Below are 26,003 nucleotides of genomic sequence, written 5' to 3'. Positions count from 1 at the left end.
CTGCTGTACAGCTATGACCAGCCAACGAGCCTAGGCTAGTTTTAGATGTTTTGTTTAGTGTTTTATTTGTTTTTTTTTCCATCAGGGAATTATATTAATTACCTATTAATTGTTTCTGGTAGATTTTGTCCAAATAAGTCATGCTTCTATGTCTTTGAGGGTGGAAATTTCTGGAAGTAGACGTGAAAGTAGTGTCTTCTGTGGATGTAGGCCTAAATGTGTGTGTTTAAGGGAGAGAGATTGAGAAAAGTGATTGGTTGATGAGTACTTAGTAAGTGTTCGTGGTAAGCTTGTGAGGGCTAGAATAATGAGTAATAGTTCACAATACTTGTATCTATTAGGCACTTGCATTGATGCAGCTTTTTTACTCCACTCAGACTTGATGAAACTTTGTTGTTTTGGATCTTCTAGCTTGACACTCCAAACATTGAATCCAAGAATCCAAATATTGAGTTTCAGTCATTGAACTTCCTGCAACATAATATTAATGAATATAGGCCTATTAGATGTCGGCAGATAGTCTGGAGTCCCAGACAGTCCTATGAGGTTAACATTAGCCTCAGCTTTTTGTCATAAAGTGCATTAAATGTGAATTATATAAGTTCAGCACAATAAAATACAGTGGAGGATTTATGGTTTCCATTTTGATACCCTTAAGCAACCCCCTTTTTTTATCAAACCTGAGTAATTATGAATGATGTACATTTATTTCAGAATTTGCAGTACAGCCTTTTTGGATTTGTAAACCAGCAAGCATGGATAAACATATGGGTTCACAACAAATCTGACAAATATTTTAATTCACAATGTAATGGAACATATTATTGTTTGTACCCAATTTCCCTGACACTCATAGAACTCATAGAAGATAGAATTCAGTGATTACTTAAGATTGTCAAAATTCATTTGAAAATGTAATTGGAAACGTTGGTCAACACAGTCTGTGACACAGAGGCTCAGTTTGGGGGGAGGTAGACTATAACTTAGAGCTAATAAATGCACCACCCATGGACACATACATAGATTTATGGGGCCTGGTGTGACCTTCTCTTGCTCCTGTGGGGTCATAACCTTAGCCCCAAAGCAAGACTAGAGGTAAATATATCGGTGACAAGCTTGAGCCTTACTTAAACATGGTTGTGGTCAAAAACATTTACCCCTAAACCTATTCAGTGATCTAATTCGACTGGCTGTCATATACACTAGTGTTTAAAAGTTTGAGGTTGATAAGATTTTTGAATGTTTATGAAAGAAATGCCTTATACTCGCCAATGCTGCATTTATTTTGCATTTATTTATTCTTATAATTTATACATGTTCATACAACTTTTGCTGCTTAACCCTTGTGTATTGTTCAAATTCGCTACCCTTTCGTTATTTCGGGATGAAAACATCCACTCAATTAAACTGCTGTAAAAATGTGTCAGATTCATATTTTTTCTCAATTTTTTTTGCATAAATCTGTTAATCAACTTCAGTCCTGATCAAAACTACCAAATGTTTTTAAAAAATCCAAGATTTTAACTCTTTAATTGCCAAGTTCATAAATGATTTCACTGATTTGGGGGAAAAAAACACACAAAATGACTTATTTTCAATATAAAAGTAATTGTGGCTGGATTTTTTTTTACTTTTTATAACAGTCTTGGGCATGTCAAAGATTAGTAGCAACATTGGCTTTGATGCATTTTTAGTTTTTGTGCAGCATTAGATTTAAAGATTTTCTCCCTAATTTGTTGTTGGTGGCTGTTTTTGCCCCATTGACTTCCATTATAACGACATTTTTTGATTGCAAAGCCATGACACCATATAATCAAGCATTCTTGATTGTTTGTGGTTTTCCCTTTTGGGAAGAGGTAAAAAAAATTTATTTTTACAGTTGATCACTAGGTGGGACCGTTAACCCTTTAGATAGGCCTGTGCAAAAAAGGCTTAGTTTCTGGCTTGTATATGGAGTTATATGGAGTATAACAGCAAATTATAGTGTTGTACCGTGAAGTTTTTGAAAAATTTCAAAGCATTTTCCCAAAATATGGGTCAAAATAAGATTTGTCACCAAAAATCATTCCATTAGCTCAAAAAACACAGAGAAAGTTGTGGCCAAAATAAGACTCAACTTTACCCACTAGTGGACGAAAACGTCCCCAACAACGCATAAGGGTTAATATTTTTGTGGAAACTGTGATACATATTTTTCAAGATTCTCTGATGAACGGAAAAAGAACAGCTTTTTTTTTTACATTGAAAACTTTTTTTAACATATTTACTGTCACTTTTGATCAATTTATTGCATCCTTGATTAAAAATATTAATTTCTTTCAAAATAAAATCTTATTTGCACTTTTTGAACAGCAGTGCTAACTTAATGCATAAACAAATGAATATTCGCCTCAAAAAAGTTTTGACCGTAAAAAAGCATTCAGTTCACCTGTGGATCAGCCTCTGCAACCCAAGACGTCCATGACCTATGTATGTGTGTGATAGAGTATGACCAACTAGATTCCTGTTGTATTTTGTTTGTTTGTTTGTGTGTGTGTGTGTGTGTGTGTGTGTGTGTGTGTGCGCGTGCGTGTGTGCGTGCATGTGTGTGTGTGAATGTAAGTTTCTCATTTTTATTTTTTTGTCTAAAAATTCCATGTTTCATGACTTGCAGTTATTAGAGCATTTGTTTAGGTTCAACGTCTCTTTTCACCATGGTGTGACTTCTGTATATACTTAATGTTAAAATGTATCTCTCTCTGCAGTGCGGATGTAAACCCAGAACATCATGTGAAAATTCTCGAGGCACTTATCATGGTTGGAGGCCTAATGGAGATACATATAGTTTAGTTTATATAAACATTTGAAGCAATAGAAAAGTTATAGGCTATTCCACTTGAATATTTTACATGCAAAGTACTACTAGTCCTCAAGCATTGTGAATTTGTGTGGATAAAATAACTCAGAATCTGCAGAGACATGTCAGTGCAGGCTCTCCTTCCTATTGGTTTTTTATCATCTCTTTGACTAAAGGCTAGATTAACAGGAGTCAGAGGGCAAAGGAACCTGGATGGGTGGCATACGAGCAGAGTGAACCTCTTCACAGCCCAAAATGTGATTTATACAAAAAACAAAAGAACTAGAGCAAAAAATAGGTTAGAACACATCCATTCGCATCATAACCCATCAGTTTATGTATGACTTCCTTTTTCGGAGGCAGCCAGTAATGTACTTAGAGTGCTTTAGCAAACAACTGACCACTCCTGCGCCTCCAGCTCTCTAGTTTGGTCCTTATATGTTCCAGCTTGGTAAAGTTTGTTGGCAAAACATTGCGTTTAAAGAGCAATCTTTTGGGGGCCACGTCCGGCTCGCTCTCTCTTGGATGACTGCACTTGTCAAATGCTGATGGATTCACTGTGGCTGTTAGCATGGGCTCTAGAGAGAAAGTGAGAGAGCAAACAAAAAGGAAAGTGGGCAAATACAAGTAAGCAAGGATAAGGGAATGACAAATACAGTTTAGCAAAGGTCACAGCCAGTCGGGGACTTCTGTTCTTCTACATTATGGAGAAACAACAGAAAAATTTAAACTTTTAGAGCTTTTTTTTAACTTTTATATGAGTCATATTTGCTCTGTTTCAAAAGCTAGTGAGCATTGTAAGGCATCATGTACATTTCTGTTCATGCTCACAGACTAAAGCTGCAATTATTTAATCCAAAATTCAGTAAATTCTGTAGTATTTTGAAATATTATTGAAACTTAAACTTATTTAAACTTAATGAAGTTTCATTCTTAAATGCTGGTTTGCTGATAGAAATTTCAAATGAGCAACATTTATTTGAAATATAAATATTTTGTCATTTTAATTGTAATTTTAAACTTATTAATAAAAGATACATCAGTGTGATTAAAAAATTATTATTCTAACTTAGTGTATGCTGTGTATGTTTATGGTGGGGTATCATATTGTTTGCTTTCTAACACCAAACACATGTAAAATCTCAAAGAGTTTTGTATTAATATGTTGCTGCTAAATTGCTTTAGAAAACAGATGTCTATGTAGACAGTAGGGAGTGAGGCGGCTTGCTAGGTTTTGGAAACAGATCGACCAAGCTATCCAAACTCTAGATCATCTCAAGGCCATGGCCTGCTGTTTTTCTCTTTTGTTTTAACGCAACCATTCTATTTCTAGTTCTTTCTTTCTCTCTTTCTCTTTTAGCAATGTGCAGAGCTGACACATTTAAAAAAAAAATCTTTGCTTTGGCTGAGGGAGTGCTTATTTGTGTTGTGTTGAAAAGTATAATCTATCTGTCACTCTCTCTCTCTCTATGTATATTTCTCCGTCCCTCCTAGCCTTTGTTTCCCATCACACAAAGCTGTTCTCGGTCATGCCCTCAAGCACTGACTTTAACCTCCATATATACACAAGCACACATGCATACATTCTCTCCTGAGGTCATGTTGCAGCCTCATGGAATTCCCCACTGGCTGATCTGGTGTCCCAGATGACCCAGTGAAAATGACCAGTGCTTTCTTCCGCAGCCTCTCAGCTGCACACAATCACATGCTTCAATGTACCATGTAATAATCTTTGAGCTACTCTCTCTGTGGCCTTTGTTCCACAGCCCTTTTTTCCCTTCCTCTGTCTTCATCCAACTAAGGTCATTTGCAAGCACAAGCTCAAATTTGGCATTCTGCTTAGTCATACAGGCCTCAAGCCTGGTCATTATGGGTATTTGTAGCACTGAAGCCTTGAGAGTGGGAAGTTAACATGAGAGTACATGAGGTGAGGTATAATGAATATACTTAGAATGCTTAGGATTGCTTTTTTACTGTATATTTTACATGATATAGTGCCAAGCTGTCTTCACGCGCCATGGACTAATTCATCTGAGCTTTAATGCTTAAGAAGAGCAGAAGCTCTCTCTTTCCCCCGTTCTCTCTTTCGTTCCCTGGCTTTCTCCCACTGATTACACCATTTCTTCATTAAAGAGATAGCAATCTTATTAAGGTTGCCTCAGTTGCACTATAAAACACATTAATCTTCCTTAAAGGATCCCCTGCCTTCTCTTGCAAGCTCTGATTAAAATGACGTGGACGATCTTAAGCTGTTCAGCTAGTTTTGCTTCTGTTGACAAGGTGATCCGGAGTAGAATTAGCCACAACTGATGTGTGACGTTGTTCTAGATTGCATCCACGTTTGCATTGTAAAAACAGTTTTACAAAAACAATTAAAAACAATTTGTTATAATTAAATCATCCGCGTACTTACACACTGTTGTTTTTTTAAATGTAAAGCTAATTTTAACTACTATAAACTAAACTACTGTAAATATAAATCCAAAAGAAAACATACTATTTTTAAATTACAAATAAAAACATGCTATATTTATTAAAAATAAAAAACTTTTTTAAATGAGCACATGCCCAAATGTCCCCAAAGGGAGGTTGTGTCAGATTTAGCTAATGTCTTCAAACATGGTTCACAACTGGTTTCTTAAGTTTAGCAATGTAAACCCCTGCAGACACACACACATTCTGGATCATTTCCTCTGGCTATTTGCCACGTAATCTTACACAAATATTTGATATGAAATGGCCGGTGTGGACACTCAGTACTATCTGCCCAGTACTTTTACACATATTAAATATGATGGAACAGCGTCTGCACATAAAAATCCTTACTGTCCAGCACAGACAAGAATGCATCTGATTTGGGGATCTTTTAAGTGCTATACTTAAAAAAAAGAGGATTTAGTATCTAGTAGTATGTCTGCATGTTGACTGGGATAAGCTGTTAGTTGTTCTTATACTGAGCATTCAATGCTTCATTTGAAATGGCACAATAATGCAAATTCAGAGTAGCCCAAACTTTCTTTTAAATGTTTATTTCACAAAAATAATTTGAATGAGAATGCTTTTGGCACTGCAATACCCAGTGTGCAGTTATTCACCATCACTTTATGTGAACCCTAAACCATGATTCCTGACACGGCCAAGGGCGCAGCTATGTTACTGTTTATGTTTGTCTTGTTATCGGTAGCTGTGCATTAGCGGTCCTTAGGTTTCCCTCAAGGTCTGTTTCATGAGTGTTTCTCAACCACTAGGATTTTTTTCTCTTTTTTTTTTAAATGAGCAGATGATTTTAATCCTAATGATTTGGCCTGACAGTCCTTCTGTTGTGCTAAGGCAGTAGTTCTACTTTATATGTATCTGGGATACACACACATGAACTTTTTGCTGCCAGCTTAGCTTGCTCACATATGCTATGTGGTTTTGAAATGAGAGACTTTCCATTAAAAAGTGACCCAAAAACCATCAATACATTACAAGTTGTTAGGGATGGATATGACCAGCGAAGCTGCTATCTCAGGGTTAGCTAAGATTTGTCTGTTTCTAAAAGCTTCATTCTGATTGTGTACATAGTGACTAACCCCAGGTCAGTATATGAGTTGGGAAACCTTAGGGTCTGTGCTCCTTAGACAAGCAAAGCTCATTATCATGGAGACTGGTTTACATGTACAGTACGTACTTCATTTGTATATGTTTATCCAGAAATTATGTGTACGCACTTAATGAATTTACATCACCTCTGCCATCAGCTTACCGGTTACTTCATTGTCTCTCATCCAATTATGCGTTTGCTCAGCCATGACATCATATGCTGTACGCATGAGGATTTATTTGGTCAGATTTACATATAGACAAAAGAACGGATTTCCTCACAGAATCTGATTGTGTAAAAAAAAAACAAAGAAAAAAAAACGCTTGTAAAGACTCAGAAAAGGCCCAGTGGACAGTCGTGCATGAAAAGAGTAAGCAATGTTTTTGTGCGTTTATGAATGTGAGTAAGTGTTTGTCACAAAAGAATTTATACCACCATAAAAAGCAAATAAATCCTAACACACAGCTATTCGACCTTGACTCTTTCTCTCTCTCTTCCCCCTTCCTCTTTTTTATTTTCTCTGTGTCTTGCTCTGTCTCTTCAGGGGCAGAGTTGGAGAGAAAATCCGGACCAATTAATATAACAAATTACTCGCACACATGCAGAAATGTCATATGCAGATATACTGGCACTTTGCCAACAAATAAAATTGGCAGACAATAAAAAAGAAGGAAAAGAACAGGAAAGAACAGAGTATCAGTATTATCTTGGGATGGAAAGGACTAAATGATCGCCGTCCTCAATCTGATATCTTTTATGTTAAGACTTCTGATTTTTGTATAGTCTGAGAGAGTCACTATATCTCATTGTGCTATATCATAAATTTGTTGACAATTTTACATGTAGTTTCATGCTTTAAAAGCTTTTCTGTGACATTTTGTTGTGAAATTACTTTTGGTAACTTTTTAAGCTTGTCAGTTGGGTAAATTGATCAGTTTTACCTTTCTCTTTGGAGTGTTACAAGCTCTCGGTGTATAATGAAGATCTGTAAAATTGCAAAGACTAAAGTCTCAAATCCAGAGAGATATTGTTTATAAAATGTAAGAGTCAACCACTCCTACTTTAAATGGCTCATTTTAACACGCCCCCACATATCTACATCACAATGTGGGAAGATTTGCATAACACCGCAAAGAAAGGAGGCATAACTTTGATTCTCGCTCTAGTATTGTTGCTGCCACCGTTCTTGTGGAGAGGCTGTTTCGTTGTAAAAGGGAAATTACTTTGTTTTGCCTTCCAAATGAGCATGATATCTGCTTCGTCATGACATGAGCTGATCCGTGCTTGTCGCTGAGGAAATACATCAACTTCACGCTGTAAATCGCCAGATCGGCTTTCACCGTGGACGAAGTGGAGTCCAGCCCGGGGTCGTCACATGTGGTTGCCCACCAGTCATGCCGTTCTCAAGCCCACCAGCCGCAACTAACTCAGACCACTGGCTGTTCCTCAGTTCCAACTTTGCAAGGACAGTCTGGCACTTCTGACTAAATAATTCGCCATTTGATTATTCAAACCCGAGTTTTGAGCAGTGTAGCGTAGCGCTTTTTGTTTGTCATTTCTCCAGACATGGTTTTATGTTTATGCAGTTTATCAACGTGTTTCAGAAAGGCGGGGCATAAAGGAGAAACAATAATGCACATTATGTGGAATTTTTATTTTTTTACCTTAAATCGCATAAACACATTGCATTTCACCAAATACACAAATTAATGTTCTTTTTAGCAACGTCATATGACCCCTTTAACAAACTTATTAGACCACCTGTCATAATAAAGAGAAAACACACATATTTTATGATGAATGTGAATTAAATAATATTGGTTATATTTGTATTGGGATTAGTGCAAATGGCAGAGCAAATAAATAGTGCTTTTATAGAATATAATAATATAATATAATGTAATACCATAGAATATAATGTAATACCATAGTAGCCTACTCGGTTTTTGTCTACGCATGTGCTTAAAAGATTCATCAAAAACAAACAAACAAACAAACAAAAAAATCTCAGCCTTTCGGTCAGTCATAAATGAGGGCATGTGCTCCAAACCATCTGTGGCTTTCAGAGTGTTTTGACTCGGTTTCATCAGCATATGTCAACTCTAATGCATATATTTGTTGCACTTGTTTGTTATGCCTCGCTTACAGTTTTAGCACTGCCTTTTGAAGTGCAAGGCCTTGTATAACTCTTTTCCACTGGGAACATGTGGATGATCGAGCAAATAGAAGAAAGAGAGAGGGAGGGATGGAGAGATAGACTAAGGCAAGTACGAGGGTTTCAAGCTCAAATACAGTTTGAGTTTGAATTTCCTGTACTCACTGTAGAAGAACGTAAAAACATATATATATATATATATATACAGTACAGACCAGAGTTTGGACACACCTTCTCATTCAAAGAGTTTTCTTTATTTTCATGTCTATGAAAATTGTAGTCACACTGAAGGCATCAAGGGCTATTTGACCAAGAAGGAGAGTGATGGGGTGCTGCGCCAGATGACCTGGCCTCCACAGTCACCGGACCTGAACCCAATCGAGATGGTTTAGGGGTGAGCTGGACCACAGACTGAAGGCAAAAGGGCCAACAAGTGCTAAGCATCTCTCGGGGAACTCCTTCAAGACTGTTGGAAGACCATTTCAGGTGACTACCTCTTGAAGCTCATCAAGAGAATGCCAAGAGTGTGCAAAGCATTAATCAAAGCAAAAGGTGGCTACTTTGAAGAACCTAGAATATGACATATTTTCAGTTTTTTCACACTTTTTTGTTATGCATATAATTCCATATATAATTCCACATGTGTTAATTCATAGTTTTGATGCCTTCAGTGTGACTCTACAATTTTCATAGTCATGAAAATAAAGAAAACTCTTTGAATGAGAAGGTGTGTCCAAACTTTTGGTCTGTACTGTATATATATATATATATATATATATGTGTGTGTGTGTGTGTGTGTGTGTGTGTGTGTGTGTGTGTGTGTGTGTGTGTGTGTGTGTGTGTGTGTGTGTGTGTATATTTTTCTTTTCATTGATCCATATTATTACAGTTTTTGCCACTTTTATATGTTTTTGTTTTAAATAGAGTCTATGTATATGTCTATGTAGTATATATATTACGTTTTTTTATTAAGATTTAGTTTTCAGTTTTAGATATTTTAGTACTTAAACAAAAATTAGAGGCAACTAGCTGAGATAAGATAAGTTGAAGTTTTCTTCTTATTATTATTATAGTGTTAGTTAATGTAAATATCCTTGACCTGTAGTACATAGTATAACACTAAAGACTGAAATATTAATAACAGGAAGTTGCCTTTAAACCCATGAGCTTTAGGTTTGACATCATCACGTAAGCATGTCAGAAACTGGCATGTGAAGAGATGAAGGGTGAGACAGGAACAAGCTGTCAAAAGATGTTTGCCGTGACACACGTGTGCTACCTGAGAGGCAGAGGAGCAGTAGAGTAGAGAAGAGATGAAATTCAAACTAGCAAGACTGAATAACTTCAGCTCAACACTGCATAAATGAGCAGCGGAGGCTTTGTCCTCTGTGAGTGAGGCCCTAATGCTGCGTGATTTACGAGGCTCAGTCCCGAGCTGGGGTTTTACGGCTTTTATGTGGCCAAGTAGTGTGTGGAGCGCAGTTTATCGGGTCATCTGCACTGTCTCCGATACCATCTCATTCTATCCTGGGGAGAATAATGGTGTGACATTATGGGCCTTTAGCAAGCCCTTAGAGCAGGGGGTCAAGGTTAGCCCGTATGAAGATGTGAAATGGGCCCTGATATTGTCCTGAGCTGAGATGTGTAGAAACAGCTCTAATTTTTCTTCACATTTCAATAAAACAGCTGCCTCACCTTTCCTCTCATCGGTGGAAAGGTTTATAGGCAGCTGGGGGATCGTAATGGTCAGGGTGGCAAGATGGAAGCAGGAACACATTGACATCTCAGTCTCACAAACACATGCACACACAGAGACCCTGAGACCTCACACACAGCTTTAACACAGCCCTGCTCTTACACATACATTCACACTGTTTGCCCCGCATTTGTGCCTCATAAACACCCATACACACAGAGAGAGACACACATGTGCACACCCACAAGTGTGGTCTGTATACATTGCTCTGTCCCCTTGTGAAGAAGCATGGATAATGAAATTTGCTCTCAAAGGAGTACTAATGATTATATGCTTTCTTTTTTAAATTGTTGATATCATATTTTAGTTTTAGCTCAGGGCAATAAGTTGTTGTAAGTTTTTGTGAATATTAAGCATTTGGGTATTTTATTTTATTTTAATCTATGACCAAGTGTATTTTTCTTTTCTTTTTATCTTTTATTTTCTTCCATAAAATATTATATGTCCAAATGTTTAAAATTACTAGTTTATTTAAGATAAATCTTTGTTTTGTTTTTCTTTTTTAATTATTATTTATTTTGTCTATTAACAAGTATGGTACAAAAAGTAGGAGGGAAGGTGCATATTGGCTGGTCATAAATCAAACCTGGTAAAACTAGTCTCATTTATATGTTCATGAAAATTTGTAATGCATATCTCATGCTAGGTACTGAGCAAAAACATGATGTCATATCTGGCAGCCTGGCATATAGCCTTTGGCTTAGACCAGCTGTCTCTCTCATCCCTGCTGCCCTCAGACACACACACACATGATAACATGGCCATGACCATATGACCATGTCTCTTTTGAATGGTTTTCATCTTAGGTGTCAAAGGTCAAGTTGATTTGACCCGTGAGTGCACAACCACTCTATTTTTGATCCCCCTATATTTTCTTCCTCCAGGGTTTTCTCACGATGACAGTCGTGCTGGGTTGAAATGACACTTCAAATGTCTTAATATCATTGCCTTAGATGCATTTATTTGTTTTGTTGTTGTTGTTGTTTTAGCAGTATATCTGTGTTATATCATTTTAAACCTAACCTTTTTTTTTTTTTAAAGGATTTGATTAAAGTGTTTGAGCTGTATTTCTTGAAAATAATAGCACATATTTTTAGTTAAATAATGCAAAGACATGCATTTAATGCATACACTTAAAGTGTGGTTAACTTAATGTGTAGCACACTTAATGTTCAGCACAGCATTGTTTCTATATTCAAAAATATTTCACACAGTAATTGTGTTTCCCAGCTGCCTCACCCCTGAATGCATTGAACGTAAGGCATCCGAGCCTCTTCCCATCTGATGTGGGCTGAGCACAAGGGCATGGGAGGCAGTGTGCCGATTTAGCATCACAGAAGCGCTTGAGCTCACAATAAAAACCTCTCCCTGTGGGGTCTGACATCTCCAGCAGCTCCTGCCATGAATGTGCAACATGATACTCTTTATTGAATGGCTTATTGCTGATGGAACAGAAGCACTTTATTCCCAGCGAGCTTCACTTCATGAGGAGCCTAGAAAAATATCCTGTCCATTACTCTGTTGTACAGTAGCACACCCTGCCTCCGGTTCGCATCGGGGTCCTGATCACCCTGTTGGGGGTTAATCCGCAATAACAACCGGCTGGATATTTATTATGCCTTACTTAATTAATATTAACAACTTAATAGATAGCAGAAGATCTATTACGCTGAATTGACACAGCAAGGCCCAATGCACTGATCCAATATTTTGACACATCTGGCTTTTTGTTGTACATGTTTACAATCAAGGCAAATTTACGCTAATGTTGGCATTATTCTTTTAATAAATGTCAGCTGCTAGTGGCGAAGCAAATCCGGCAGAGCCTTTATCTTATTTTCATTACTGCCAAATACCCATCTTAATTTAAAATGTATCTTAATTTAATTTGTTAAAAAAAGACTCGTTTTTATTGGTGCATTGGTCTATTTATAGGCTGAATGAGCCTATGCCTATTTAGAGTGCTGCGATGTTACGATGTTACAGAGGACTTATTTTATTTCTTTATTCCAACTTCCAAGTGGTCTAGTCTACGTTAGTTATGAATAAATTGTTAAAACATGTATAAATGACTCATTCTTTACAAAAGGCAAAAGAGTTGTGTGTGTGCGCACATTTGAATAATGTTGGGCTGTAAACGGGTTTAGGCTTTTAAAAAGCTGTCAATCAAAATGTACTTGTCGGGCTCGGGTCCTGTTGGGCCTAACTTTTATGGCCCGATTACAGCTCTAATAAGTTTATTTGATTGGTCAGGCAGATTTTGAGATTGCAGGAAATGGGTAATTCTTTAGTTGCAACATTGTAATGCAAATCCAAATACAGTTAATGTTGGAAAAGGCTAAACCCGATTTATCTAAGCAGTGCTGGAGCTCTGTGGTGCATAGTCCTAGACCTGTTCTAGAGTCTTAATCTGACTGGCTGTAATGGGGCATTCTGCATGGTTGGCTAAAAGGGATTCTCCCTGTGCTAATGAGTTTGGATTTCATTACTTAGAAATTGAAAGAGGCTCCCTCTGAATCCAATCAGGGCTTTCAAAGCAGTTGAACAAGGTTTTACTGGGTCTGGGGTTGAATTATGTTTCAGACGGTGAGTGACGTGTTGAAATAGTGTTTACATGTTTTTTTTGTGTTTACAGATTTGGTCTTGTAGGCCAGTAAGAAGCTTTTTTGCAAAGTTTATGAATCCTTGGTGTTAGAGACCTGTCTATTGATGATAGTAGAGAATAGAAGAAGCTCTAGGAACTCATATCATGAAGAATTATGGATTTATAATTAGAATGTCGGGGCATAGTCTAATGGCATGTCTTTAGCAGGCCTCCAGACTAGGGCTGCATGATAATGGTTAAACTGATAATCACAATTATTTTGATTAAAATTATAATAACGATTATTTATAATGATTATTCTATCCTGCTGAAAAAAACTGCTGAAAACAGCCTAAACTTACCTTTAAGCTGGTCTTCCACCTTGGTCAAGCTGGTTTTCGCTGGTTGTTTCAGCTAGTCACCCCTCTAAAACCAGCCTTTTGACCAGCAAAGGCCAGGCTGGGTGACCAACTAAGAGTCAACCAGCTTAGTGTTTTTTTTTCAGCAGGGAAATGCAATAACATTTCATGTGTCCTTTAACCAACCATCACTGACTGTAGACTGAATTCATTTAACCAACTATGATAATACAAAACTCATGGTTTTGGTTAGTGTTTTGTCATCTGTATTCACATTACATTTTCTAAGTGACAATTGGTTCACAAATGGGAAAAAGTCACTAAAATCGCACAGTTAATTTTTCTCAAAGATCGTTAATACACGCTGAACTAATAAAATGACACATTTCAACTCGAAAACTTTAGAAACATATGTACCTTTTTTTATGTACAATTTTTATGTACCAATTTATGTACATTTTTCCCCGCTGCAGTTTTACAGGTAGGAAAAGCACATTTAATCCTCAAACACAGTAGATTAAAAAATTTTTAACTCCGTGAAAGTTTGATCATGGCACAACTGGTAACACAAACAGTACAAATGGCTTGTGGAAAAACACACATTGTCTATATGACACTTTCATGTAAGCAGAATATCGCTGTGGAGAGATCGCTAAACTCGTATGTATGGTTTTCATATCATCATCAGCGCTTGTCCCGCCATCAGTGAGTGCGCACAGGGTTGCCAGATTGCACAAATGAAATAAAACACCGGGCAGAAAGTGTATCCTTAAAGAAAGAAAAGCTAGTGAAGACTTGTTAGCAATGAAAGACAGCGCAAATGCCAAATTAAAAACACGTTTTAGGATAAATGACGAGCCGACCAATATCGTGACAATTTTTTTTTATTGATTAAGAAAGGTGGATATCATAATCGAGATGAAAATATGATTAATCGTGCAGCCCTACCTGATAGGTACATTAGCAACGGTTGGTGTATGTATGTCTATATATATATATATATATGTGTGTGTTTGGGGGGGGGTGCATTTAAAATTACAAATTAGCACAGAAACCAATAATAATAGTGATATGTGTAGTACTGCACAAATATGTGCAATTACAATAATGTCACATATTTTATACCATTGAAAATCATATCAGACAATAAAGCAATGATTTTTATAAAACAGCATTAGAACAGATTTTATACAGGATGGCTTGGACTATAATTCATGGAAATCCAGGCATAAAACCCTTTAAATCATTTTAGTTGTTTGTTTTATATTTTTTGTGTGCCATCCATAAATGAAACCAATAAGATTTCTGCACTCAAAAAAATCAGGGCATAGTTTACTAACTACACCCATCTATTTGATTTTAGTTAAATAATAATATTTCAAATGCATTTACTATGTCTGTATCAAAATTCATTTATTCAGTTTGATTAAAATCATCATAAATATGTTCATTGTGAAAGCAATTAAACTAATTTTGTAAAAAAAAGTATGAACATGGTTGAAATATGGCTAGCTTTGAAACCAGAAATTAGATAAGATATCACACAGTAGATCGTCTCTTTCCTCTCCCACATAAGTTTTTTTTTTCTCCATACTTGTTTCCATGTTATCACCTTCAAGTATTCCAAATCATTATGATTTTCTAAAATTAAGAAAAAAAAAAGTATTGGTCTAAACGTCTGCTATATTTCAAGTCTTCTGAAGCTGTAAGATTTGCTTTTATATGCTTTTTGTGAGAAACAGGCTACAAAACGTGTATTTTAATTTTGGGTGGACTAATATTTTGATATCAACAACACAGTAATGGAAAAAATTAATTACATTTAATACAGTACTACACCCCTTTTTAATCTAAACTGAAATAAAATGAACTTCACGAGTTATGGGTTTGGCTAACCAATTATTAGCCTCTGAAAACTCATAAAATAATCCAGTCTTTTGCTATGTCTGTAGGGTTACATACCCTTAGGCCCCCTCACTAACCCCTAATCAAAAATTTGAAAGCAGCTGATGAAACTGGGCTCTCATCACACAGCTGCTTATTTACATTAATTGATGGAGAGACGCATGTTGATCTATGATTAATTACTATAAATCCTGATTAACACCCAAATAATTACTGAAACGATAACAGGATGGAGGAGAAATTGATTATGGTGGTAATTATGATAACCCCCCTCATCTGTAAGGTCCCAGTCCTTCTAGCCACAAATGTATGTGTGTGTGTCATTAAAATGAAAGTTCAGAAGGGCTGAGTGTTAAAGAGTTACTGTACTCTAATGAGTGCCAATTACATCAATGACATTGCCTGATAATTATCAAATGAAGAACCCCGGGGCCGATTTGTCGAGTGTTATCAAAGATGTGCCCTTTAAGAAGGCAGTCAAGACAGAGGCAAAGATAGTGTCTTCCTTGGGAAAGCAGATATAATTTATTTGCAAGCTTTGGGACATAGCTTTTTATGCTGTCAATTGATATTTGAGAGCATTTTGGGAGCATCTGCAGTCAAGTTTCTTACCTGAATTCTGTACCTGAATTTTGATACGTATTTAACTTAGAAGAGGATTTTAACTATAAATACATATAGGTAACAACTAGGGCATTAGTAACTAGACTTATGATGACCAAATGTCCCCACAAGGATAGTAAAACCTGATTTCCCATAAAAAAAATTAAAAAAAATAAATAAAGTTTTTCGTTAAGGGGTAGATTTAGGGTTGGGTTAGGGGATAGAAAATATTGTTTGGTCAATATAAAAACAATAGAAGTCTATGGAAAGTCCCCACAATTCACAAAAACCAATGTGTATGTGTAAGAGGCCAGAAAAATCTTTGCTGTGGACTTACAAGATGGAACTTCAAGCCTGCATAGCTCCAATTCCTTTTCACTGAATCTACAAGTACTGTATGGATTAGATGTTATTCTGAGTTGTTAATTGTTTTATTGTTATTTCATTTAATTAAATGAATGTATCAAAATGATAGCCCTAGTAATAATTTTTAAAACTTTTAAAACTGTTCTCAAATGCATGACTGCTCTAGCATCAGAAACAGACCTTTCAATGGCTTCTTCATTATCTGTAGTAGATGATTTTATAGTAGTTGGCTGTTCTGAAAGCTGAAGCTCTTGAGCTGAAGGACTCTAATGCAGTTAAAGTGAGTGAAAAGGCAAGCACTATGCTCAGGGCTTTGTTAGTGTGGTAAAAACACATGAAAAAAGACAGTCCCAGACTTTATAATGAGAGTGCCTTTTCCATGAAATGGTCAAGGGGATTGTGATGGTCATGACCCTCAGGAGCAGACAAGAACGGTAGAGGGATAGAGGAAGAGAGAAGGGAAAGAACACATGAGATGGCCCCTAAGCAGATCTTAGACTGAGGCTTCCTTCCTCTGCAGATTCTCACACCATGTCTTTGTTCCACTTTTTCTGAGTTTCAGAGTCAAAGCTAACTTTCAGCAAAGTCTCATTTACCTCCCCCTCCTCCTCCATGCTCCAGCAGAGTTATACAAGAATGGATAAATATGATCTCTCTTCTCCTTCTACTCTGCTGCCAAGTAGCTCTATATAACTGATTATAAACTTGTTTCTTGTAGTTCTGTGCACAGCTTTCAGACTACAGTGTGTACTGTCTGGCTGTGTGTCAAAATGTTTGCCTTTAGGCAAGAGTATTTGTGTGTGTGTGCTTATTTGTGGAATAGAGATAAGTTCAACAAACGCTGACAATCAATAGAAAGTGCTTAGGATAGTTCTTTACTTTTCAAATGTCTCCTTTGAACATTTTTTTAAAGAATAAGGCACAGCACTGAAATGCAAAATTTCAGACAAAATATCAAAAACATTGATGAGAATTATGAAGAAAGCCTTAATGGTGTTTTTTTTTTCCAACCTTATGTTGTTCTACTCTCTATCTTCTATGGAATACAAAGAAACATATTTTGAAATGCATGCTTTGTGTTCATTTACCCTCATGTAATTTAAAACATCCAAAACATCACTATTGACTTTAACTGTTTAATTACCAATAAATATATACACACACATTTAGCCAGTATTTAAAAAAAAAATACTATCAACTACAGCTGCATAGTTTTAGAATGTACCATCTGTGCTTTGATTTTTTTAGACACTTTTTGGAACTTTGAGGGACTTCTGTGGTTGGCTTTGCAGTGGCTGTAGCTGAGTTTGCTTTTAGATTAATGGAAATTTACTCTGTGGTCTGTCATCAAAGCTGCTGTCTCACGCTGCTTGAACAGAAATGAGCAGGATGCCAGCAGCTTCTCAAAGCCAGGGGAACATCTTTCATGAGGGCCTCATCAGACTTCACTCTGCCCTACTTGCTGTTATGGCTATGTTGTTTTGTTGTCATGCTATCCACTCACTATGCTGCTTTATGTGTGTTTGCAGCACATGTACAGTGGTAAAAACCAAATTGTGATTTGCAGATGGGTAGTATAAACATAGAACTTGGAAGATTCTGTTTGTACATCGACAGTCTGAGTCATAAAGAGAGGAAGGAGCAAGGAAATGTGAGGCAGCGAGAGCCGGGTGTGTTTCCAAGCAAACCCCCTTGGGAAGTAGCTCTCGGCCAGCCTCCAGCCACTGCTTGCACCCACAGCTCAGCCACTCTCTTTGGGCAAGCTTTGGCAGTCTGTCTCTAGTCTCTGGTACTTTATTGATAGAACTCTTCTCCCAGGCCACACTTGTTTGGCCTAATGATGTTGTCAGAGAAGAATGCACTCTCAAGAAGCCACCAGTTCTCAACATTGCACGCAACCTAACCAAAAACTTTTTCATGTTTCATTTATTCTCTCCCTTTTTAAAATTTTTAGCATATGTAGTACTTTTGAACATTAAGCAAAGTTCATGATTAATTCAATTCTTAATTAAAAACTTTAACTAAGCAGTGCTGGGTAAGATACTCAAACGTTTTGACTGGCTAGACTACCATCTACAAATTAGCTAAGCATACAGCACATAGCACTAGTCAACAAAATGAATGTAACGTGGCAAAGATGAACGCACTTTTGGAAGTTGAATATAAGGGAAATGTCATTTTGGAATTATCATTCTGTCATTCTGTGGTCTAAAGTGATATTGTTGTTCATGTTCTTGTTCTTGATGAAATTTTCTTTTATCGCTGTAATTAATTTATAGCATTAACAAGATGACCCCTTGAATTCATTTTGGGAGTGATGAATGATGAATGTATTTTTAGTCCAGTGCCTGTATATAAGATTAGTATTGACCAAGTTCAGAGGCTGTCATATGTGGATACACTTACCAATTTATGTGTTTTCAGTTTCGATATGAAAAATAACTTTCATATTGATTCAATGGATTTATTGCATTTTGGAACCAAACTCTTCATATATACCGTGTGTGTGTGCATGTATGCATATATATATATATATATATATATATATATATATATATATATATATATATATATATATATATATATAGAAATTTAATATTATACAGATTTTTCAGAAAACAAGACTTATTATCTAATAAGTAATTTCCCCAAGCAAATATATCTAGATTTAAGAAAACTTAAATATTTGTACTGCATAACAAGACAAATCAATTTTTGCAGTGCAGCAATGTTACCACCTCACTACTAAGCAAGGAAGTTGAACTATTAGCATTGCTATACTCTAAAATAAAAATACTTTTAAAGGGGTCATATGATGCTGCTAAAAATAATATTATTTTGTGTTTTTGCTGTAATGCAATGTGTTTATGCGGTTTAAGGTTAAAAAAAAACATTATTTTCCATATAATGCACATCATTGTTTCTCCTCAATGCCCCGCCTTCTGAAACGCAACGATTTTTACAAGGATCATTGTTCTGAAAAAGCGAGGTGTACTTTGATTGGCCAGCTATCCGGTACGTTGTGATTGGCCAAATGCCCTAACATATGCCGTCTCCCAGGCCAGCAGCACAAGACTCAGTCTAGCTGCTCGTTCACATCCCATCATTGGTTCTTTTTTAGCAGTTCAGTCATTGGACCGTTAGGAGTAACTGAATAACTCGGGATATTGGTTTATTTTGTGACAGAGGGAGTGTAAGGCACGTTTATAAACCAAATAACTTAAGTAATATGTGAATTAATGCATACTGGAAAAGCAAACCGTTTCAAAAGATTCAGTTCCATTTAGTGAACTGGTTTGACTGGTTCACTAAGAAGATCCGGTTAAATAGAAAGATTTGTTCGCGATCCGGACATCACTAGATGAGACAAAATCAATAAAACCCATTACAAACAAGGCATTTGTTTGCGTTTGAATCATCGTTGGCTAATTATTTAAATGTAAATAACGTACTTACAAGCTGTGAGTCAGAAGCGCCAGACTGTCCTTGCAACATTTGAACTGCCCAGCTTTATAGAAACAGCCGTTGTGCCACAGACGCATTGCAGGCTACTGGTTAAGGAAACAGTCCTCATCCACCATAAAATCTGGATATTTGGGTTGGACTGTTCTGGAACAGTGTTAAAATACAACTTTACCACTGATTTCTAGTCGTGTCTTCTTTTGGAATTCCAAACAAGTAGATTCGCTTTCACAAACGAAACACACAGCGACTCCACAACATGGCAGCAGTGGCAACAGCAAGAATAAAAGTTATTGACGTAGAGATGTGGGGGTGTGTTAGAACGAGCCGTTTTAGGGGGGGGGGGGGTGTTTGAATGTTAACTTTTATGAAGAATATCTCTTTAGATTTGAGACTTTAGTCTTTGCAACTTTATAGATCTTATTTATGCACCAAGAGCTTGTAACACTCAAAACTGCATCATATGACCCCTTTAATTAAGGTTTTAAACAAGCTAATTCTAGTTAAGTAAAGCAAACCTGAAGCAATGTTTGCCAACTGAAAACAATAAATCCAATACTTTGCTCCCAACCTCAAACTGTCTTATAACAAGTTTTAGCCATCCTTTCACCACACTGTTAGTATTTGAGATGTCTTGTAAGGGTGAGGCCTGGTTGGGAGTTAGACATTTCGAGAGAAAAAAATCCCCTCAACCTCAGACTATTCAGTCCTGGAGCCACTGTTCCACCAGCTCTTTCCCAGGCTGCACCCTCAATGACGTATTGCAGCATTAACAGCAAGTGCTACATGAATAGAATGTGGTGCTGCGTGTACTGTATACTTACAGAAACATGCAGCACTAGTGCGTGGCCAGTGGTGTGCCAAGCTTCTTTCAGTGTATCTTCCCAAATATATCTGCTTTGTTTGTTTACTTGTGGATTACAGTACATTGCTGAGGTCACCTAGGTTTACACTGCATGAACTAAAGGAAGAGAAATATCGACATTGGTGGTCTTTTTAATGCTTTTCCTGTTGGGAAAATCATACTTAAGCATGTTTTGGAACACAGTAGATGGTTTCTATGTGGTTTAAGATGGCAAAAAAAACCAAGCTTGAACATTTTAAGCTAGTACAACCTACTGATTGCATGGTTTGTTGTAGATCCAAGATGTCCTACCTTGAACCTAAGCTAGATCAAGATAGGGGTGTCCAATCCTGCTACTGGGCCAACACCCTGAAGAGTTTACCTCCAACCAGCTCCAACACACTTGGAAGTTGGAAGTTTCTAGTGAGTCTGAAAACCTTGATTAACTGGTTCAGGTGTGTTTAATTAGGGTTGGAGCCAAACTTTGGCCGTTCAGGACACTGGTTTGGACACTCCTGAGATAAACATCAAAAGACAAAATATGTTGTTCTTTCAATGTAGATTCTTGTTTTTTTTTTTTTTTCAGTGTTCACATTGACTCTTTTCTCTAACTCTCTTGCAATTGCCATCTGATATTTGCATTTTAAAATAAACCAAGTGTATTTAATTTAAGTGTTTGTTTGTTTGTTTTATAAAAGACAAATGAAAATTGTTTTGATGATAATTATTAGATTTTCTTCTTATCAGCAAAGGGAACGAATACGGCCTCCTTATACAATTAACAATGTCCCTTCTTAATACCCAACCCATATAAAATCTTAAGTCAAAGGGGCTTACTATACCAAAGCCAGCTGACAAGTTCACAGAAGATTGCTAAGATGGCAAATTGCTTAATTCCATTCAGTCATATTGAACGATAATGTTAATCCATCAAGATCCAACTGTTAATGGTGGAAGCCAACTTAACTACTTTAATGATCTTTACTTCTACCTCTGTCTTCTTGGTGCAACTATGCAAAGACAATAAGAGGCTCAGATTGAGAACTCTTTAATACCTTACCTTTAATACCTTGAGAGTATTAGTAGGGTCTAGTACTGGTCAATTAAATGATTGGTTTGGACTCGGAGATTGGTTGGTAAATGGTTCATGGAGAGAGGTGATAGGATTGAGAGTGAGCTAGAGAAAGGGACTAAGAGAGCACACTTGCCACACATCCAGAAACACGCACACACTTTTGCACTTTAATCCTGATATACTCACAAGATTTCTCTCAAATGAACCTACCTTGATGCATGGCTTATGAAGATACAAAAGCCAGAATCTCACAGGTACCACCAGAATGAGCTTGGTCTTGAAATCAATCTGATTATCCTCAAATGACCTGGCTTACTGATTCATGTTTAATTTTCCTTGAAGTGGCTCTGGGACAACAGGTAAAAAAAATACTGCCTACTGATGCTGACTGTGGCACTCAAAGTGAAATCTAGCCAATACTGACCTAACTAGTATGCTACACCACAAATTTGTTTACCAAGTCAGCTCAAGAGCCTTTACATCTGAGAATTTTAAGGCTTCTGGATTTCTGTAGGTTCTAAAGGGCTTACTCTTTTTATCTTTTTTTTTTATGATCTTTGGATTACCTGTGGGTTTTATTGTTAAGATGTGTTTGGACAAGAAGGGAGCTGATATACTTTATGGTCCAGATAAAGGTTTATGACTAAAAGCAAGGATAGTAGCTGGCAAAACGCCTTACCTTTACAGGGTGTAAATAAAGTAGATGGTGTTAAATAGTGAGTTTTTCATTGAAAAGGTAATAGGTAACATTCATAACACCCAACAAACACCATATTTTACCATATATTTAACTAAATATATAATAAAACTAAATAAATTATTTGTAAATAATTTAATTCTGTGTGTTCAGTTTAATATCCTGTAAAAAAATGTGTTTTGTTTTGAAGTTTTAAATAAAGTAAAGGCTATTAGAGTACGTTTCAAGGAAATACTATTTCATTTTTTTCTACTTAGTAGAAAAAGTAAATAATGAACATGATGCAAAATTTGTTTTTGTTTTTCCTCTGGCTGACAGTCTATACACAGCTATCATGGGTCAAACACTAGATTTTCTGTCTAGACAAGGCTTAACGGTAATGTACACTTGGCTTAGATGTGTCACAATGTCCTATTTAATAGCTTCACATCTAATTTTCATTCAGCTGTCAAGTCAAAGAAAGAAGTATACTGTGAAGCTGAAGCATTTTCAACATTTATAATAGTATGTTGCTTGTTTCTGTAGTCAAGTCTCTTGACAGGACCACATTCGATAGACACTGTCTCTGGACATTTTTTGACGACATCATCACTGTAAAGAAAACATACACATTTCCTGCTTCACTGGAGCGTCTGTCTTTTACCACAGCTTGCGTGCATGTTTGACACCACTCTACAGCAGGGTTGGGAGGAGTTCAGGACCATAAGGATTCATTGGACAGGAGGTCCCAGAGCGGCAGCCATCATGCCAGAGTGACAAGCTAAGCCATTGCTTCTGACAGGCTGCACTGTAAACCAGTGCAAATTGTCCTTGCCGTGCAGTGTGTAAAAATGTGTTCATATATGTGTGTGTGTGTGTGTGTGTGTGTGTGTGTGTGTGTGTGTGTGTGTGTGTGTGTGTGTGTGTGTGTGTGCGTATGCGTGTGCCTGTGCGTGTGCGTGCGTGCGTTTGTGCATGAGAGGAAAAGAGAGGTTGCGAGTGGTTGCTCTTTAGGCGAGGGACTCCATCGCGTGCTTTCTCTCCCGACCTCTCACGCGAGCCCAGACGTCTGGCTGAGAGCTATGGCTACCCTCCTTCCTCTTTCTATCCATCTGACCTCCAGTACTCTCTCCAGAGAGTTCGAGCAGATACTGACAGGGCTTTTCATTTGATTGTATTGATCTGTTCACCTGGTGGCACATGAATACCAACAGGGCCGTTGCAAGGGGGGTGCGAGGCCCTGTGCGAAGTTGACATACGTGGCCCTCTACAGTTTTGTGTGTGTGTGGGGGGGGGGGGGGGTTGCTATGGTAACAAACGCAAATTTAACACGCATCTGATCAATTGTGATGCCGTGCTCACTGACATTCTTGCGCACAAATTACGGTCTTGCACACGCTCATGAGGATCTACTGCATAATAATAATAATAAAGCAATTAAATAAGTAAATAAGAATGCTAAAATGAGTTCTAGTCTTGCAGACAGTTATATATGAAGAGTTCAGATGCAAAAGCCTCTAAGTGCCATCCAACATTTTCTCCTAAAATGATTCTTTTCTCATGCTCCAATGTTTATGTTCAGTTATTTTACTTTAATGGGAAAGAAAAGAAACTATTCACTACCATTAAAGTGAAATTACTGAAGCTACACATGGAAGCCTGATAAAAATGTTCATTTTAGAAGAAAAATTTGCATCTGAACTCTTCATATGAAGTAGTAATAAATTTACACCATTTGAAAATAATATTTAATTTTAACATGTGCACACTCACTCTTGTTCGTATGTCTAATAGTAACATATTTTTTATCATTAAATATAAGGTTTTTTTTTACGACCAAGTGGCCAGCGGCAGACATTGAACCTATGTTTGATCAATTTAGTCTACTCAAATCATCACGACTTGCCTAAAATAAAATCTATAGATATAAAACAGTTCAAGCATGTTTAAACATTAAACCTAGATAAATGTGCGCTATTTCCAATAGTTTGTGCGGAGAGTGCAAGCTAAAGTGCACACTGCAGGTCATGGAGACACCAGCGCAATCACTTTCATTGTTTTTGTTTTTGTGGATATGCCGTCATTTTTGCTCATAAAGGTAAGAGTAAGGCATCACAAAAAAAAAAATAATTTATGTTGCGAAAGAGCAAGTTAGCTTTTTGGGAAAAATCTTTTTTTCAAACACTGATTCACATTATATTATGAAGAACGACCAGTTAGCTGCATCATTGTGCTGTCTGAGAGTCTTTGGATATTATGTTTTTATTTTTTATTTTATTTCATATTTCGGAATACCATTCTGTATGTTTTGAATTAAAACAAGAGGATCAGGTAACATTACATTACAGTATCTACCCATTGTGCTGGAGTGGTGGATATCTCTTTCCTGGATGAAGTACTCCCATACATGGATTAACATAGCAAATGATACCCAGGGAGCTTTGTGGGAAATCCAAGCCTTGCTAAAAGCAGATGTCCTCCCTCTGAACCAGGCACAGAGGAAAACCCCATCTTTTGGACTTAATTCCTGCGTCCTCAGCGAAGGATTTGGTTTGTGTGGGAAACAAAAGCAACCTACCATGTTAACATTCTTTTGAAATTCACAGAGAGCTTTCTGAGATATAAGCGAACAAGAATCTAAAGCCTTGTTTCCCAGTAGAGCAACTGAATTTCCTTTTCTCTCCTTGATCCCTGAGTGAGCCCTGTATAATGCGTCTTTACTATTCTACAAGGCATATCTTGTTGTAGGTTATACTTTGAATGTGTGTGAAAAGCAGGAGTCCTATATTGTCCTTGTCACTGAATGTCTGTAAGGCTGACTGGGACATACAGATGTGTAGCATGCTCTTTCATCAGTCCACTTTGTGGAATCTCTTGAAACCAGTGGAATCTCTTCATACTGGTGCAATCTAATCTCCTTGACACACTGTTTGTTTGAAGTATAAGCAGTTAATTTGCATTATCGTCACTTTTGAGGTGTACATTCTATAGCATCAGCTTTCATGGCACACACTTTAATGTTACTTGTCCTCATCTCTGGGTCCTACACTTTTACAATAAATAATCTTTCTCACTCATTCTCCACACCAAGATTCTAGTTGATAAGGGTCATGTGTGTAATTTTCAATTATTTAAATTTTTTATTTATTCCAACTTAATATGACAGTTGTAAGAAAGTCATGTATTTTATATACATTGTTTTTTTTTTTTTTTTGTAATGTTCATTATTGTCCCTGTGTTCAGTTTAATACACTTGTGCTATTATAAAATGTTATCTTTTGCCTCTAAAAGAGAAGTTTTATTTATTTATTTTTCATCAATGACCAGCTATTACACTTCAGCAGTTTTGCCAGTAGAATGCTTTTATGGTGATGTTATCTGTTTGACAAACTGATGGGAAAATGTCTTGTAAAAGAATGGTTGCCTTTGCAATTCCACTTGGTGATTCTAATGGTGCAGAAATTAGACTTTAGCTTTAATAATGGTACATGTAAATGTACTAAATGTATTCTGCAATCACTTTATTTTGAAGTTTTGCCAACATTTACTGGTACTTGTGTGACATTCATCTTGACAACTTGTATTGTTTTGGAAAACTGTCTTGGAAAATTATGTGTATAATGTGGCTTCACAGACCAGAAACAGTCTATTTCATTCAATCAGGTTAATTTGACAACGTCATTTTCTAGTTCTGTAGCTATTTGTTATCTCCTCTATGTGTTTATTGAATCTATACCCCTCCTTAATGTGCTACAGTGCAAAATTTATTTCCAAAGGCACATACTTGCAATGACAC

The 26,003-nt window shown here is 36.8% G+C and overlaps 1 protein-coding gene across 1 annotated transcript in view; it reads left to right on the top strand.

Moving 5' to 3' along the window:
• The window catches only part of LOC132151826 (phosphatidylinositol 3-kinase regulatory subunit gamma-like), a 166,748-nt gene that overhangs the window by 102,588 nt on the left and 38,157 nt on the right, over window positions 1-26,003 (top strand). The gene's annotated exons all lie outside the window — the stretch shown is intronic.

Source organism: Carassius carassius, chromosome 10, assembly GCF_963082965.1.
Source record: "Carassius carassius chromosome 10, fCarCar2.1, whole genome shotgun sequence".
In the NCBI taxonomy this organism is placed as follows: Eukaryota; Metazoa; Chordata; class Actinopteri; order Cypriniformes; family Cyprinidae; genus Carassius; species Carassius carassius.
Note: the sequence above shows the minus strand (reverse complement) of the source record. Positions and strands in the feature narration are given on the sequence as shown.